The sequence below is a fragment of the Trematomus bernacchii genome, unplaced genomic scaffold, assembly GCF_902827165.1.
Source record: "Trematomus bernacchii unplaced genomic scaffold, fTreBer1.1, whole genome shotgun sequence".
NCBI lineage: Eukaryota > Metazoa > Chordata > Actinopteri > Perciformes > Nototheniidae > Trematomus > Trematomus bernacchii.
Window position 1 is genome coordinate 151,050 of NW_022987546.1, and position 16,392 is coordinate 167,441.

Here is a 16,392-nt window from a genome sequence, read left to right on the forward strand (position 1 = left end):
GTGATGTCACGCTAGCTATTACCAAATGATACAAGACCATGGACTGTGTCCAGAACTGTGAAGAGTTAACCCCAACCTTTGTCTGGAAATAGGCTACAAAATGCTCAAAATTGAATTGAGTTACAGTAGCTAGCCAAACTGAAACATGCTCGGACGCGTTCATTCTTAGCCTAGCTCTGTCAGAGATAACTAAAACCTACATCAGCCCCTCTTGAGCTCACTAAACAAGTTCAGTTTTGTGACGTGGTTCAAGGACTTTTTAGTGCAGTGTTTTGCATTAATAATTGAGAGGGAAGAGTTAAAAGTTCTGGTAGTACCTTTGAAATGATCCAGGTTAGCTGTTTCTAGTCCTAATGTTAAGCTAAGCTAACGGAAAAGCTAATAATCATGTTTGGCATATAGATGTGAGAGTGGTACCAATCTTTCTAACTATCAGCTGGCAGGTAAATACAAGTAATTCCCAAAACACTAAACAATTTCCTTCAGTTGCAACATATCTGGTAGTGAGGTCAGTAATATTTTGTATTTTTAGCAAACCAGTAATACCTGTGAGGCCAGCCCCGTTTTCTTAAATCATGGGCAGTGTGTGAGGGGAAAACTTTGCTCCTGTTACATTTCCTTGGGCTCAACTGACTCCTGCCTCACTTGTGAACTAGTTAGGCTTTTCATTTCCTTCACTTCTCCCGCTCTGAGCCCACGTTCCTCTCCACACCCACAGTGCTAAGCCCAGAGCTCAACTTAGATACACACCACATGGCTGCCTGCATGTTATCTGCACACAAACTACAGCAACACTGGCAAGAAGAAGAAGAAGAGGAGGACAAGCACACAGAGCGAGTGTGCTCCTGTTCCTTCTCTATCGCTGGGGCATCGCCAAGTCTGTGGCGGCAAAGTGAGCGTTGACCTCGAGTTAACCTTACGCAAATGCACGTACACAGGCCAGCGTGCGCTCACACAAGGCTTGCATCCATATTTCATTGCAGAAATATATCCGCCCGACAGTATTTTACACCCACTGCGGAGCTCACTTCCCAGCGCCTGAGAGGGCCTGGAGGTCGCTCCTCTTCCACCGACTGGGCCAAGAGCAACAGGGCCAATCATCTGGAGAAGAAGCGAGGCTTAAGCAGGAAGATCCATCACTCCATTGTGTCCTTACTTGTCAAATTCTCTTGATGTATAACTCTGACTGGATCTGATATAGCTGGATCTCTATCACGGAAGCTTCTAAACGGGCTACAGTAAGCCTTATGACCTTTGCCCCCCACAGACCTCCAACTCCACCGTCCCACCTGTCCAACATCTGCTAGCCAAATGGAGTCCAGGTTCTGCTTGGCATAAATCTGATTAAAGTCCAACCCACCATTTATAACCCACCCCCATCATCTCAAACACACTTAACCTCCTGCTTCGACACCTCTTTACTTTGTCAATCTCCCCTCTGCTGCAGAGAAGTTGGACCACATGCTAACAGTCAGTGAACGGCATCTGGACTGACCTCTTTTTTGTTTTGGTTGTTCTCTGGCAGAGACACTGGAAAATGTCAGTGGGCATGTCCTTTTAATTCCTCTGCCTCGCCCCCTCCCCCCCCCCCTCCTTCACTCTTTCTCCTTCTATATAGCTCTCTGCTTTTCTGATCCTACCTCAGTCTGTTTCTATGTACGTACCAGAAATCTTCAATAATGCAAAATACCTGTTACACGCCAAGTGTGGATACACGTCCTGAAAATTCTTCCCAGGTCTCAGATTGATGCCAGGTAAACTCTACACATGGGTCTATTGGTTAAGTTCTCTGCAATTTAATCTACTTCCTCAATTTACAGAATCCGTGAGCACACATGTATAGTTTATTCAGATTTCTGGCATGGTAAAGACAGAAAGAAACAGGGAAGAAAGTGGTAAATGCATCAATTTGAAGCGGCCATTAAAGGTGGGGTAGGTAAGTTTGAGAAACCGGCTCGAGATACACTTTTTGTTATATTCCATGGAATGCTCTTAACATCCCGATAGCAATGAATATTTTAAGTGCTTTGACAAAAAATCCATACAAAAATGTAATCTGTGGAAGCCGTAGTACTGTAAAAAGCACGACCAATCATTTTAGCCGGCCCGGCTAAAATAACTGGATGGCCTACCTGCCTGTCAGCCTTCCATCTGTGCACAAACTTATCTCGTGCCCTCATTGGTCATGTGCGCGTTCGTGTGTGTTGGAGGAGGGGCTCTATAAGGAAGTGGCAGATTTTTTCCGGCTGTGTATTTTCAAATTCTAGCGATCTCGAGCTGGTTTCTCCAAAATTACCTACCCCACCTTTAAGTCTGACAAACGCGTTACATGGTCAAAAACATTTCTATAAGAATAAACGCCCTGCACTTTCAGAAACGATGCAAATGTAAACACATATCTTCATCAACTTCACAAAACATGCTGCATAAACAAAACGCTGTAAATACAACACTCTGTAAATACAAAAACACTGCAAGCTCAAAACACAACGGAAAGGGGGACACTAAAAAGTGATGCACAGACTATCATTGTTGGCAGAGTTAGTCTATTTCAGACAGTTATGGCGCATTTCCACTACACGGTCGGCCTCGGCCACACTCGGTACGGCTCGGTACGGCTCGGTACGGCTTGGCCGCGTTGGGCCTTAACAGGGCCGACTCACTTCATGCTGCGCTTCCATTACAGTTTAGGAACTGGGGTAGTTACTATAGTAACGCAGTGTAGGCGGAGCCGTGACGTCATCTTCAATGAGAAATCCAGAAACACAACACAGCCGTTAGCTGTTAGCACTCAGAGCTCACAGCTCCTTATATATGTTCAGAAACTCGACAAAAGTTAAACAAGTACACACCACAGACTGCCTGTGTCATGGTGAATACAGTCGCTGCTTTATTTATGTCTGTATAGGCCGTTGTTGTGAGTGTGGACGGTCGGGGCATATACTGCGTTAGCTTAGCCAATCTCCATCTAGAAAAACACGAATTTTAAAAGGTTTTTCGCCTGCCGTCTGTCTGCAGACTTGACAAAGCATTAATTCATGGTTTTTACTAACCGGTATCAGTATGTTGTTACTTCGGCATCATTTTGAAACGTGTATTACAATTAAATCACGGTCAAATATGTCCATCTTGTTGTAGTTCTAGCCCTCTTGCCAGCGCTCCTCTCTCTAGTTTAGCATACTCAGCCCGACTCAGCCCTGTTTGTTGGCCCCGATAGAACCACAATTTTCTAGGGCCAGAAAAGAGGTGAAAAAGTGGCCCCGCGCCGTGCCGCGCCGGTAATTGGCCTAGTGGAAGCACAACCAAAAAAGGGGACGGCACGACACGGCACGCTTAAAGCGAGCTCCGCGCTGCAGTGGAACTGCGCCATTAGTCTGTTTACATTTGAAATGACTAGGTTAGCTATGTTAGCTAGCTAGCTTACAGCAGATATGCAAAATTATCGTAAGGCATCATGCGATCACATTGTTAAATTTAAAGGTGGGGTAGGTAATTTTGGAGAAACCAGCTCGAGATTGCTAGAATTTGAAAATACACAACCGGAAAAAATCTGCCACTTCCTTACAGAGCCCCTCCTCCAAGACACACGAACGTGCACATGACCAATGAGGGCACGAGATAAGTTTGTGCACAGATGGAAGGCTGACAGGCAGGTAGGCCATCCAGTTATTTTAGCCGGGCCGGCTAAAATGATTGGTCGTGCTTTTTACAGTACTACGGCTTCCACAGATGACATTTTTTTATGGATTTTTTGTCAAAGCACTTAAAGGAGAGGTGTCATGGCCATTTCCACTGATCATAATTCCATTGTTGAGGTATACTAAAATAGATTTATACTGTGCATTTTTCCAAACTCACATTGGTTTCTCATACAGCATCTCTGTAAACTACTTGTATTCACTGAATTTCACTATTTGCCTTTAACGGCTCGTTGTATCTCCAAAAGCTCCAGCCCCCACCCTCCCTGTGAGCACAGTGTGCTCTGATTGGTCGGGACGTTGTGAATCGCGCTGAGCTCCGTGGAGGTGTTGCTTCCTTGTTTAGGATACACAGCCAAACTCATCCTGAGCACACACAAACTCACATCCGAAGTAAAAACAATAAGTGTGGCTTGATATTGAGTAAGAAAAAGGTTGATAAACGCTGTGAGAATGGGTCTGCAGAGAGAATTTTGCCGCGATCCCAACTGTCTGTTATCAGCCTGCAGCCAGGGAGGAGAAATCAGCTGAGCTCAGATGTGTGTGTGAGGAAGTCCGTGGATCGGTCAATTTGGACCAATCAGCGGGGGCTTAACGTAACGGCTCCGCGGACGTAACATAACGGCTCTTCGGGATTGGTCCATTTCGTTCCGGGTACCGCATGACATCAGGCGGTACCCGGAAGAATCAAATGGGCAGTGACGTATCTCCAACGAGGCGTTTTGGGGAGGTATTTTCTGTGTTAGAGTTTTACTCGCTACAGGGTGTACTTTGAGGGTTTTGACTCTGCACACCGTTGACATGCATAAAAACCTTCATAACACACAAGGGGATGGGTAATAACCGGAAAAGCATGACATGGGAGCTTTAAGATATTCATTGCTATCGGGATGTTAAGAGCATTCCATGGAATATAACCAAAAGTGTATCTTTTTCAAACTCGAGCCGGTTTCTCAAACTTACCTACCCCACCTTTAAAGCAATAAAACGTACATATTAGCTAACTTTCCCGTGAAAATTATTGTTTGGCAACTTTATAATCTCCCAGCGCATCACTTTTAAGTGTCCCCGTTTCAGTTGTATTTTGAGCTTCTTTGAGCGTTTTGTGATGATAGTGTTTATTTTATGCAGCGCTTTTAGTTTACGCTGTGCAAGTGCATGTTTCGTCAAGTTGGTAAATGTTTTCTTAATGCTACTCATGTGTTGTAAAGTTGGTGAAGATGTTTCTTCATGTGTTTTGGCACATTTTTGTTTTTATATTTGCATCCTTTTTGAAATTGCAGCTTGTTTCTCCTAATGCAAATGTTTTGGGGCGTTGTAGCGCGTGTAGGCCACCGTAGGCCACCGATCAAAAGAATCCAAGCATTGTTTTTAAATTGTGACTATTTTCAGTGCTCACTGTCTGCTTACTTAGTTTGTCAAACAAAGACTGCAATCCATATATTGTCCAATATTTTCTCTTTTCCTGCACCTTTTTGTTGGGTATGCTTGTTTTCGTTGCCTTGCAGTCTTCATTTATTTTCACCCCTTTTCCTTTTCGTTATGCCAAATAGGCTGGAAGCTAACAGGTAGGTGGGTTTAAAGAGAATATTGAGAGGTGCTATGTTTCTATGCCGTGTGCCGTAAAACATGTGTTATTAATTGTCTTGGTCCAGTCATTTTAATAATGGTTTAAATAAACAATTTGATACTATTTTCCCTCTTTGCTGAGCTGAGTTTTGTGAGAAAGGAACTAAAGGCCAGTCCCATACTGCTGCTTTCCCCCAAAGACATACCAGTTGAGTTCAATGCTTAAAGCAAATAAAAGCCTGGGCTATTAAAGGCAATTTTATGGTACATACATGACAGGGGGATGTTTTGATTTTGAACCCATCCAGCTCAGATTGCTGGGTTTTAGTATGCCCAATCTATCCTTTTCTTCCCCTCTCATTCTGCTTCTCTGCTCCCATTTCTACCACTTTTCTTCTCTCCCATTCCCCTGTGTCCTTCTCCTGCAGTGCAGTGTATCATTGCTGCTTGGCTGGCCTCTGCGTAAACCCTGGGCTCGTTCAGCAGCCCTGCTTACTCTCACCCTCGGCCTCCCCGTCGCCAAGCGAGCCTCCAGAAAGTTCTCCTTCGCTCAGAGCGCTGGCATCGAGAGCCAAATCCATGTATGTGTTTATGGAGTTCTGACAAATTCCTTCCTCCTCGCTCCCTCTCTTGCATTGCAGACTTGACATGCAAGCATTATATTTAATCCCTCATTCCCCGTGCAGGCAGAGGCAGTGTGGTGGAGCAGCCATTGGGGCCTGGAGCTGGAGCTATGGCCTCTGCGGTGGCTGGTGCACCATTATGGAGGCAGCAGGACAGGCGAGCGATGGGTCCAGATAGGCCTTGTGGTGGAGCTATGGGATATGTGGTGGAGATGTATTTTCTTACGGCGCGGTACTGCATGGGTCACTGGCATTTGGAATACTGGTCTCTCTTTAATTAATTGAATTATGAATAAGCTTCTCAAATCCACTGCGTGTTAGGTTCTCCCGCAGATATTAAAAAAACAAGGAAAAGGGGTCTGTGCCTGCTTTTGTGTTAACTAGACTTGGTGGTACCAAGCCACATCAAGACTAAAGTAAAGCATTAAGATGCATATAAAGTTACCACACATAATGGTATACCACATATGAAGCTATAATTATAAATCAGTCCCACAATGACCCTGTTAGGAGACAGTTATGTCTTTGACCTGAGGTGAAATTACAGTCACAGAAAAGCCCTTGAAGCAATACAACAGTAGTCCACCATATTGGGTTGATTTAGAGATGTCACTTTCTGAAAACAGAAAAGCAGCACAATAAATTAAACTGACTTTAAATGTTGGAAACAAGAACTAGAGCCTCAGGATGATTCACACAATGTCCCTGTTTGATCATCTGAAAGCATCTGAAAACCCATTTTAGAAGGGGTAAACTATGCCCGAAAATGTAACTTTCCCAAACAGACAATCTGACAAGTAAATTGAGTAATGCATGAGAACGTTTGTTGAGAATCTGCCCAAAGTTCTATTTTTGTAATTCCTTACATGACTACTACCAATACTTTTCATGTGTTTAACCAAGTCCAACAACAAGAATGTAGAGTGCGCTGTTATTTTGTAAGTAGTGATGGATAGTCACTAAGTACATTTACTACTGTAGTACTGTAATCTGCTCCACTCCAGTTCAGAGGAACATATTGTACTTTTAACAGCTTTAGTTACTTTGAAGATTTAGATAAATAGTTAAAAATATAATCAACAAATAATTAATTATTATAGGTTAAGGTAAAACATGATTGATACATTGGTGAAATTCAAGTTGCATGGCAGTATATGGGCTGTACGGAAACAAAAATTAAGTGTAACCTGAAAAACACATTTATGCATCAATAATTACAATGCAATAATATTATATATATTATTCTGAAATTAGTACTTTACTGTTTGTACCTTAAGTACATAGTGATGTTTATGCTTTTGCACTGTTAGGGTTAGGGTTAACCCTAAGTAAAAAAAAAAAAAAATGTTACCACTGTGGTATTACTACTTTTAGTGATTAAAAGATCTGAGTACTTTGCACATTGCTTCTGGGAGAGTGCTAGAAACGCAATTAATAATTTGCTAGAAACTGTAACCGCAGTGACGAAATGCAAAACTATCATGTTGAGCTGGAACAAGGAAAAACACCGGCAGCTCTGTCCCTTTACTGTCATGCAAGGCGTGGAGCGAAACAATAAGAACCAAAAAGAGAATGGGATGAGGTCAAGACAAGACAGCGAGAACTGAGGCTGTTTTGCGGTTTCCTCTTAAAGCGGCTTTCCGAGAAGAGTGAATCAGCTAAGGGTGACCACAAAGGAGCCCAGATCTTCATCCAGGCCCCAGGGTCTCTTCTAGGACACCAGTGAACTGTCACACCCCACCCTCTCTGTTTCCCAGTGACTCACACAGCTGGGCAACCCACCCAGGTCGTGAGAGGTTCAATGGTTTTGTTAATGTGATGACATATTTCCTTCCTATGTTGTTTACATGCTGCTGACATGTTTTATTTTGTCTGGCAACTATGACACATATAACCCCGCTCCAGGGATAGAAACACAATATATGAGCTGCAGTGGTGTTGAATGATATCCTTTGACGTTCTATAAATGTTGAAGGAATGTCATATAGGAATGTTTACATTATTTTAAGTCAAGCGCTGTGCCTTACTAAGCCTTTTAGGGAAAATGCCCCCTTTCTGTACACCATATTCATTTACTAACTCTTTAGAAATAACTTTTTTTACCAAGCAATGCAATAGTTTCAGCTTCAGTGGAAATCAGTTATTTTAGCTTCTGTTTCTTGTAATCTTTGTTTCCTCAGAAAAGGTTCTTGGAGCTCCGTGTTCTTTTCTCGGCTCGGCTTCACATCCTGCATGGGAGCTGCCCAAATCTACCACAGGTCATTGAGCAACTCCACTGGAGATGTTGGGTAACTTGCTCAAAGGCATCTGCAGATCTGAACCTGTGACCTCATTGACTTCATCATACATTTTCTATCCACCCAGTACCAAGGTAATCTGACTCACGTTTTGCCCTTGTTTAATACTGTAAGGTAAGCAATTGATTTCTCTGAAGCTTAGAATCATAATGAACTTGTTTTTGTTGTTGTTTTATTCTATTAACCCCTTATTATCATTGATAAATTAATGTATCGTAATAATAGGTATTGTCTACAGTATATGTCACTCTGTGACATGTTGCTTCATTACTATGCACACGTACACTGGTTTATTTTGAGTCAGGCCCACATACACCGTCCTGCTGCCCCAAATACTCCTTAGCGCACCAAGTGTGTATTAATACATGCCTTAAAATAGTCCCCCACAAATTCACTATTTACTCCTGTTTGAGATACATTTGCTCAAAACTACAGCCTGTGGCTTTTTTAGGAAATGATTTATCTTTGTTTAACAGGGAACTAAATATGTTTTTCATTAAAGATTTGCATTTTCAGTAGTAATGAATGGTAAAGTATGAAAATATTGAAACATGGACTTTTTGTGTATTTACATGCTTTTGACACACTTTTGTAACAGTTTCACATTAAAAAAGTAACAAACGTGAGATTTAACTGTTAACCTCATTTTGACGTTGTTACCATTCAGCCTGAACTCAGCAGTACTTTAATGGGTATAATAATAGATTAACTGAAATGAAAGAGAGGTAATTCTAATCTTCCTTTTTCCATTCCTTTGGTCGTTCGCTTTCCCAAGATGTTTTTGTTACATTTAATATGTTGTACATAATGAACTGAAACCTTACCCCAAATTGATCAAAAATATCGCAAAAAATCAATAAATAACAAAAAAGTTTTAAAGGACCTACATTTATAATGACAATAAAATGTAATTAGGTAAATAAATACATTTCGAATACATTCATGAACATAGAACAGAGTACAGCACACATTCCTCACAATCCATCAGTCATTTTTTTATTACTGTAATTTAACACTTTCATGTCAGGACTTTTTCAACAAATTCTTAAAACATTTCCTAAATGTCATTAAATGTATAAGCTTTCTTCATGAGTTTTTAAACATTTTCAACCAGTGGCCAAGAGATTGGTTAACCACCATTCTTCCAGCACAGAGTGATCGAGCGCCTGGCTTACGGTCGACACAGGTCAACCATTTTTCTTTCTCTATTACATACAGAACCATTAGTACTTATTCTACCAATGGAACACCATATGTTATCCTTTAAATGCACTTACAGTAGATTACGTTGCGTTATCAGTTAAAGTGACATGTATTTGGATGAACATGAGCTTGGACTCTCTCCACAGTGTTCTGCATACACCACCATGTACTTCAGCGCACTGTATTCAGTCCCTGATGACATGATGGATGCATGCACAGGTCAGTCACTGCACTTCCCTCTGCAGCTGCAGCTGGGCTGTGAACCACGCTGCTTGAATGCACACAGTCATTCTGCTGCCTGTTGAATGTATATTTGTGGAGGGATCTGTATAGTCTACTGTCCAAACTTTGTCTTGCACCGTCTCTGCTCTGCATGTGAAGTCTGCGTGTTTTGGGTGAACCAGGGTCAGAATTTTGTACTAAAAAATGTGTCCCTGGATCGGCGTCAAGGTAGATTTATGTGCATTATTCAAACTGTATGAATATAAAATGACTCTTGTAAATAAAGCAAAAAAGTTTGCTTGTTGAGACTCTTTAAGGGGATTCTACGGTGGCCGACAAGTGCAAACGCGCTACTACAGCCGGAAATATTTACATTAGAAGAGCAGCTACAACAATTATTCAAACAGAATCTTTAAAAATGAACACTTTTCCTATTTTTTAAATGCAACCAACAGTAATATGCTAACGTTAAGCTACAATTAGAAACCCCAATTGACAAAGACAAAGGGAACCCGAAGTGTGAAAATGCCAACTCATTGCCGGGGTTTTTAGGACTCATTCCTCTACAGATGATGAATGGGAGACAGATTTTGTGGACCCACAGAATGTGATTAGTTATTTTTTTAATACCCAAGGGAGCTTCTTTTGTAGAGTTCTCAGTTGTGAAACAGAAAAAGTCTCCATATACTCAGAACATTCCCCTGGGTGCTCTCAATTTCATCTGTAACATCTTTCCCAATTCATTGTCTATGGAGCAGCTCCACATGTTATACTTAACAACATCGCAAATTAGACATTTAGCATTCTTGTTTATTCAATTTGGGTACAGATGTTCGTGTTTATCTTTTAACTGATTTAGAACATAGTAAAAACATGTATGAATCTTGAAGATGGGCGTAGTTCCCCTTTAACTAGTTAGTAGGATTCAATGGCACTGTAACACTCTTAGTTAAAATAGTTGCTTTGTTTGCTGCTGAATTGCTAATCTGAATTGGGAACATGAAATAATTGAATTTGTTTTTTTTCCTGCTTGTTTTACAAGACGATTAATCTGTCCCAGATTAAAAGCAGAGCTGAATCACAGCCCCATGTGTCTTATGCTTTATATCTCTGCGGTGGATGTGAAGACACGGACAGTTCACTGGGGACCTGCTGTGCTTGGGCGTGTGAGGAATGGTGTGACGGTGGGAGTAAAGCACAGAGTGTTTGAGTCTGCTTGTGGTCATAAGCAGAGCGAGCCCTGCAACAGGAAATGACAGAACTGGGAGCAGAGGCTAAAAATAATGCCCGTTGTTGAAGGAGAATAGAGATGGGGAGGCAACGGAGTACAGCAAATATTATTGCAATTAAACCGCAGGCCGAAAACCACGGCCTTCTTTCAGAGAAAAACCCAGGTGGCTGCCAGGGGCAAAAGTGAGGAGATGGTGAGGAGTTGAAGTTCTCACAAACTGAGGCAAAGGTTGGGAGTTGGTGATGATGGTGATGGGCGGGGTGAGGGGGCTTCTGAGTAAAATTCCTGTGAAGTTATGCCACATTGCAGTGACTCAGAGGGGACAACATGCTTCTTTTTTATTTTTTTGGGGCCTTTTCGCAATGACTTCCAGCACCTCCTTCTCCTGACTTCACTATTGTTACCAAGAGAGGGAGGAGGAGGGGACAAGGAGGGATGTAATGTTGGCATCAAACTGACACAAACACCACTCCAGTTCACCTCCCCCTTTCCTAACCCCACACACACACACACACACACACACACACACACACACAACACACCACACACACCACACACACACACACACCACACACACACACACACACACACACACACACACACACACACACACACACACACACACACACTGGCAAGCTCAACACACCCTGGCACTCAGCGGTGCCGAGCTAAGAATGGAGCGCTCCTTCGACTCACGCAATGTGGTGTGCTGAAATTTCCTGCAATAAAAATCGTGATTGGGAAGATACCCATTCAGACGTGTGAGGAAAGAGGCCAAACCCAGCCAGCCAGAAGAAGAAAGAAAAGAAAAGGAGGAGGTTGAAGGCAAGGTAGAAAGAAAAGTGAGAGGAAGCAAAGGAGGGGAGTTCGAGGGATATTCTCCTCGCTGACCACTGGATACCCTGCCCACCCCTCTGCGAAAAAAAAGAAGCACATTTTGTCTTCTTTTGTGTTCTTTCGCACTACTCTTTTTCAAATCCTGTTTTCATTTAGCACATGGCAGCGCTCCCTCAAACTCTTGAGTTTTCCCAAACCAAGAGCTATTTCCTGATTCACTCCCTCTCTCATATAATTATTCTGCTGGACCGTGTTCATCGTTCTTTTCCAGCACTGGCTGTTCTGTACTCGGGGTGACATCACAGCCTCAATGGGGCAAAGGCGGTCCAGCTCGTACTAAAGGTCAGAGGTCAGGGCTGCTCCCACTCGTTCACACATATTTAATCCCTTTTTGCTCTAGCATTATGTGTAGACCTGATGTCATTTAATGAAAAACTTTTAGATGAATTGGCCAAATGTCCTTGAATACGGTCATTTAAGGTAACGATTTTAGTGAAGAATATCTTGAAAAATACAAAAACACGCAGGATTCGCTTTTTCTTCTTCAAAATGTGTATATTCTTGGTTTCAGGGGTGTATGAGGAGACCTGGGGCTCTCAAGACATGTTCTGAGTTCAAGCGGGTCACATGGTTAATATGTTAAGGGCCCTTGTTAAAGGCTGCGGTATTCACCTCATAAAGGGCCTCATTGTTCCCCGTTCACACACACACTGGCGCACACACTGAGGCTTTTTATGCCATAACTATTCTGAATCACTCGTAATGTGCCCTCAAGACTGCTGTTAAAAGTGCACGCTCAGTCGCAAGCATTAGCGGGGCATTTTAGCTTCTCAACCTGCGCACTGTGTGTTTTCTAGCCCTTCTTCCTGCTGTTGGTGTTAGATGTGTTAAGCTGCGTTGACACCCGGCTCTCCCTCCCTCCCTCCCAGCTGTGTGCTTCTGTCCTGGTTCCAGCTGTTGGGGTGTGGCTGCTGCTGGCACCACGAGAAACCTCCACCAACTCAGGGAAGTTGTGCTCATTAATTGACTGCTGAAGACGAGGCTGCGAGATAAGAGGCGGGCTGTTGACAGACATATAGGCACACTCACATGTTATTGTGTGTGTGTTAAAGCAATGACTGGGTTAGGTTAGGAAACTCATGTGCACTTAGGATTTTAATTTAGAGGGTGACAACATACGACAATCAAAGTACCACCAACACATTTTTACAACATGTATCAAAGTAAATAAGGATACTATTTTATAAAACTACACTAATTTCTGGTATAGTAAACAAACATTATGTTTTTGCCCTGTAGGGGTCTCTCAGCAATAAGGACAGATTCTGCTGGCGTCATGAAGTAGCGTTGGATCATGGGAGTTTGTCATTGGCTTCATCAATTTATTCCGGTAAGGATTCCTTCATCGTTCATCGTTCATTGTTCAGGAGGTTTTTACCCAGAGCCGAATTACATAAATGAAACCGGTTTCTCTGACAACTAACAACCCAGACGTCCTATCCTTCATCACCTTAAATAGTGTAAGACAAGCAGGATCTAAAAAGTGTTAAACTAAATAAAATTCCAAATCAATTTACTACAGCTACTTGTTGACAACCACCTCAGTGTCATTACAGTCAACCAAATCAAACGGACTGTTAGCTTGATTGAAAATTATGGATTTCTCTAGGCTAAAAAGCAGTTTAAAAAATGTGGGATAATTTAAAGAAAATGTTATCCCGGTAATCATAATGATAATCTGTGATTATTCATGATTAATTATGATCATGATTGGGGGTGACTTTTTGCCATCTCCCAGAAACTGGCGCATGGTTTGCCAAAATACATCTCCTCCATCTTCACCTCAACTGAAGTACAATTGTGCCGTTACACAAGGTAGTGATGGGATAGTGGTAGTCTAATCAATAGTGAGGTGGGCTGAAGATAGGAAGGTTGTGAGTTCAAATCCCGCCAGGAAAACCACCATTAGTGTGCTCTTGAGTAAGGCACTTAGTCCTTAGTTACTCCAGGGAGAATGTCCCTGTAATTGGTAATTGTAAGTCACTTTGGATAAAAGCGTCAGCTAAATGTAATGTAATGTAATGGTACTTTGAGTTTTTCAGTGGTCTCCATTCATTGCTATATATGGAACATGTGGCGAATCCTCCACTTTCCTTGCTATCAACTTTTGATACTTCCAGTTTCTGATACTGAAAGGGAACATTTTTTATTTGATCCCAAAAGTATTATTTAATACATAGTTTACTTATTTGATTGTAAGTGATTGGAACCATTCATTGCCCGCCAAACATAGCCGCGGCAGTGGTCGCAGGGTTAAACGGGGACAGCAGATTATATATAGGACCAATCATACCAGCATTTATGACAGCCATATTTCACATTTAATGGACCTGTAGCAGTGCTTTGATGTTGAGTTCAACTTCTTACATACAAGTGCATACTGTTGACCGATAGCAAAGCTGCCTTGTTGACCACATAATGGGTGGTCACATTATGAGTCGAATTGAGTCCAAAATGCTAGAAGCTAAATACCTCATGCAGTTTTATATGATTGTCTTTTGGCAGAGTTAAAGAGGCAATGTCAAATTGAATAGTGGAATGGTTTAGAGTCAGTTTTGATACAGGGGCAGATAAATGTCATTATTGGATGTTCTTTTTTTGTGTTCTTGTTTTATTTGTGGATTGGCTTGGAAACTTCCAATACTCTTCATACTGCAAACTTCCACTTACAAGGCCACTACTTTTTACATCATGGTTGGCCACAACTTGTGTTTTTAATTATGTGCTGTAGCCATTAAGTGTATTTAGGACCCCTTTAAAGGTTTCTCATTTAAAGACGAACAACTGAGTTGAAAAAACATTGGTTTGAAACACAGCAGAGAATGTGTTTCAAACCAACTCATAGCATTAGCTTAATTAGCTAGCTAGCAAGGGTACATTTTTTCAAAAATAAGGCTACTTTGAATTTTGATGGGTAAAGAAAGCTTAACCTGTGTTGCAAACATTGCTAAGGCTCTCCCTCTGCCACTACATTTTGTATCATATATGTCCCCAACAGAGCTTTTGGTTTTGGTTTGATGTGCAATGTAGCTAGTTAGACTTGTTGTGCTATAATGACAAATGACATTAAAGGAGGCTAGAATTCATTGTGGAAAACCACGTTATGACAGCCTTTGACTTGGAATTACATACGTTTACATTTTGCAAACCCTCAGACTCTTTGTCAAAAACAAACAGAAACAGAATAAGATTGCATAGGAATATTTCTGTCTTGCTGCAATACATATTTAAGTTAATGTTTTGCTGGAGTACGCAGTGTATAGAAAGACTTTAAAATCCTTCCAGCTTTCCTCTTCATGTTTTCACTTATAGATAGCCTAAGAATAGCCTGCAGACTAGGCTACAATATGCACAGTAATAGCAGTAGAAAACCTATACCAGTCTCGAGGTTATTAAGTGTGAATGCAAATGCTGATCTGAGTCGAGACAGCACATAGGAGGTTGCTAAGCAAAATATAGTATGCATGTGTCTTAAGTTGGAGAGCATGCATGTCTACATGAGTCTAAGTATGTGTGTGTGTCACCTTACAGTGATTGGCTGGTGCTGAACATGCATCTGCTCCATGGGGTTAGCGTAGCGTGCCGGGGGTCAGAGCGGGGCTTAGCACAGATGACCATGATAAAGCAGCAAGAGTCTAGTACAGACATGCAGGAGAGGCTTGTGGACGAACGTTATTTGTGATGTGGTGAAAAAAATGAACATTATACTGTATTGAAAGATATCTAGGCCTACTAGCAATCATACCATGAACTCATTAGTAACATTTTGCTTGATTATAGGCATGATAAGGAACAATATAAGATCTTATAAGACATATAAGATTATAACTGTTTGTTATAATGATTAAGTTGTTGGGCCAACCCAGTCTCACGGCATTTCGTGTTGTAGTCACGAAATTAATTTAATCTATCGATTCGTGTTCACCAACCCGATCTTCGCATTTTTTTCGTGTCACACAGAACGATTTTAAAAGCAATGTATTTATATTGGTAGTATGTTTCGTGCCTGCACCACGTCTTTTTGTCCAGTCGGGTCTTGGAATACCAGAAGCTGTGTGGTTCATAAAAACATGTTCTTACTCAATATCTTACCCTAAGCCTAACCCTATCCTTTTTATTTTAAATTGTATAATGTCAGAGTTTTTTTGCCGTCCGCGAGGAAAAGAAATGGCTCAGAGCCTCAGAATACTGAAATCTGTATTTTTTGTCATCTTTTTTTCCTTCTAATTTGTTATTATTTGGTGCAGGCACGAAACATACTACCAATATAAATACATTGCTTCTAAAATCGTTCTGTGTCAGAATACTTAAATCTGTATTTTTTTAAATCTGTTTTTCCTTTTAATTTGCTATTATTTACATTGCTTTTAAAATCGTTCTGTGTGACAGGAAAAAATTGCGAAATTGTGTTGGTGAACACGAATCAATAGATTAATTTCGTGACTATAACACGAAATGCCGTGAGACTGTGTTGGTTGGGCATAAGCTACATGAACAAGAAATAGAATATCATTTTACTTTAGTGTTTGTATTTTTAACTTCAACTTTTAAAATTAGAGCAGATAAACAGGTTTATTACATTTCTTACACCTTTGCTCTGGTAATTAGGGATTAGAAAACAATGAAACCTTCAACCAACCTCTCTTACAGCC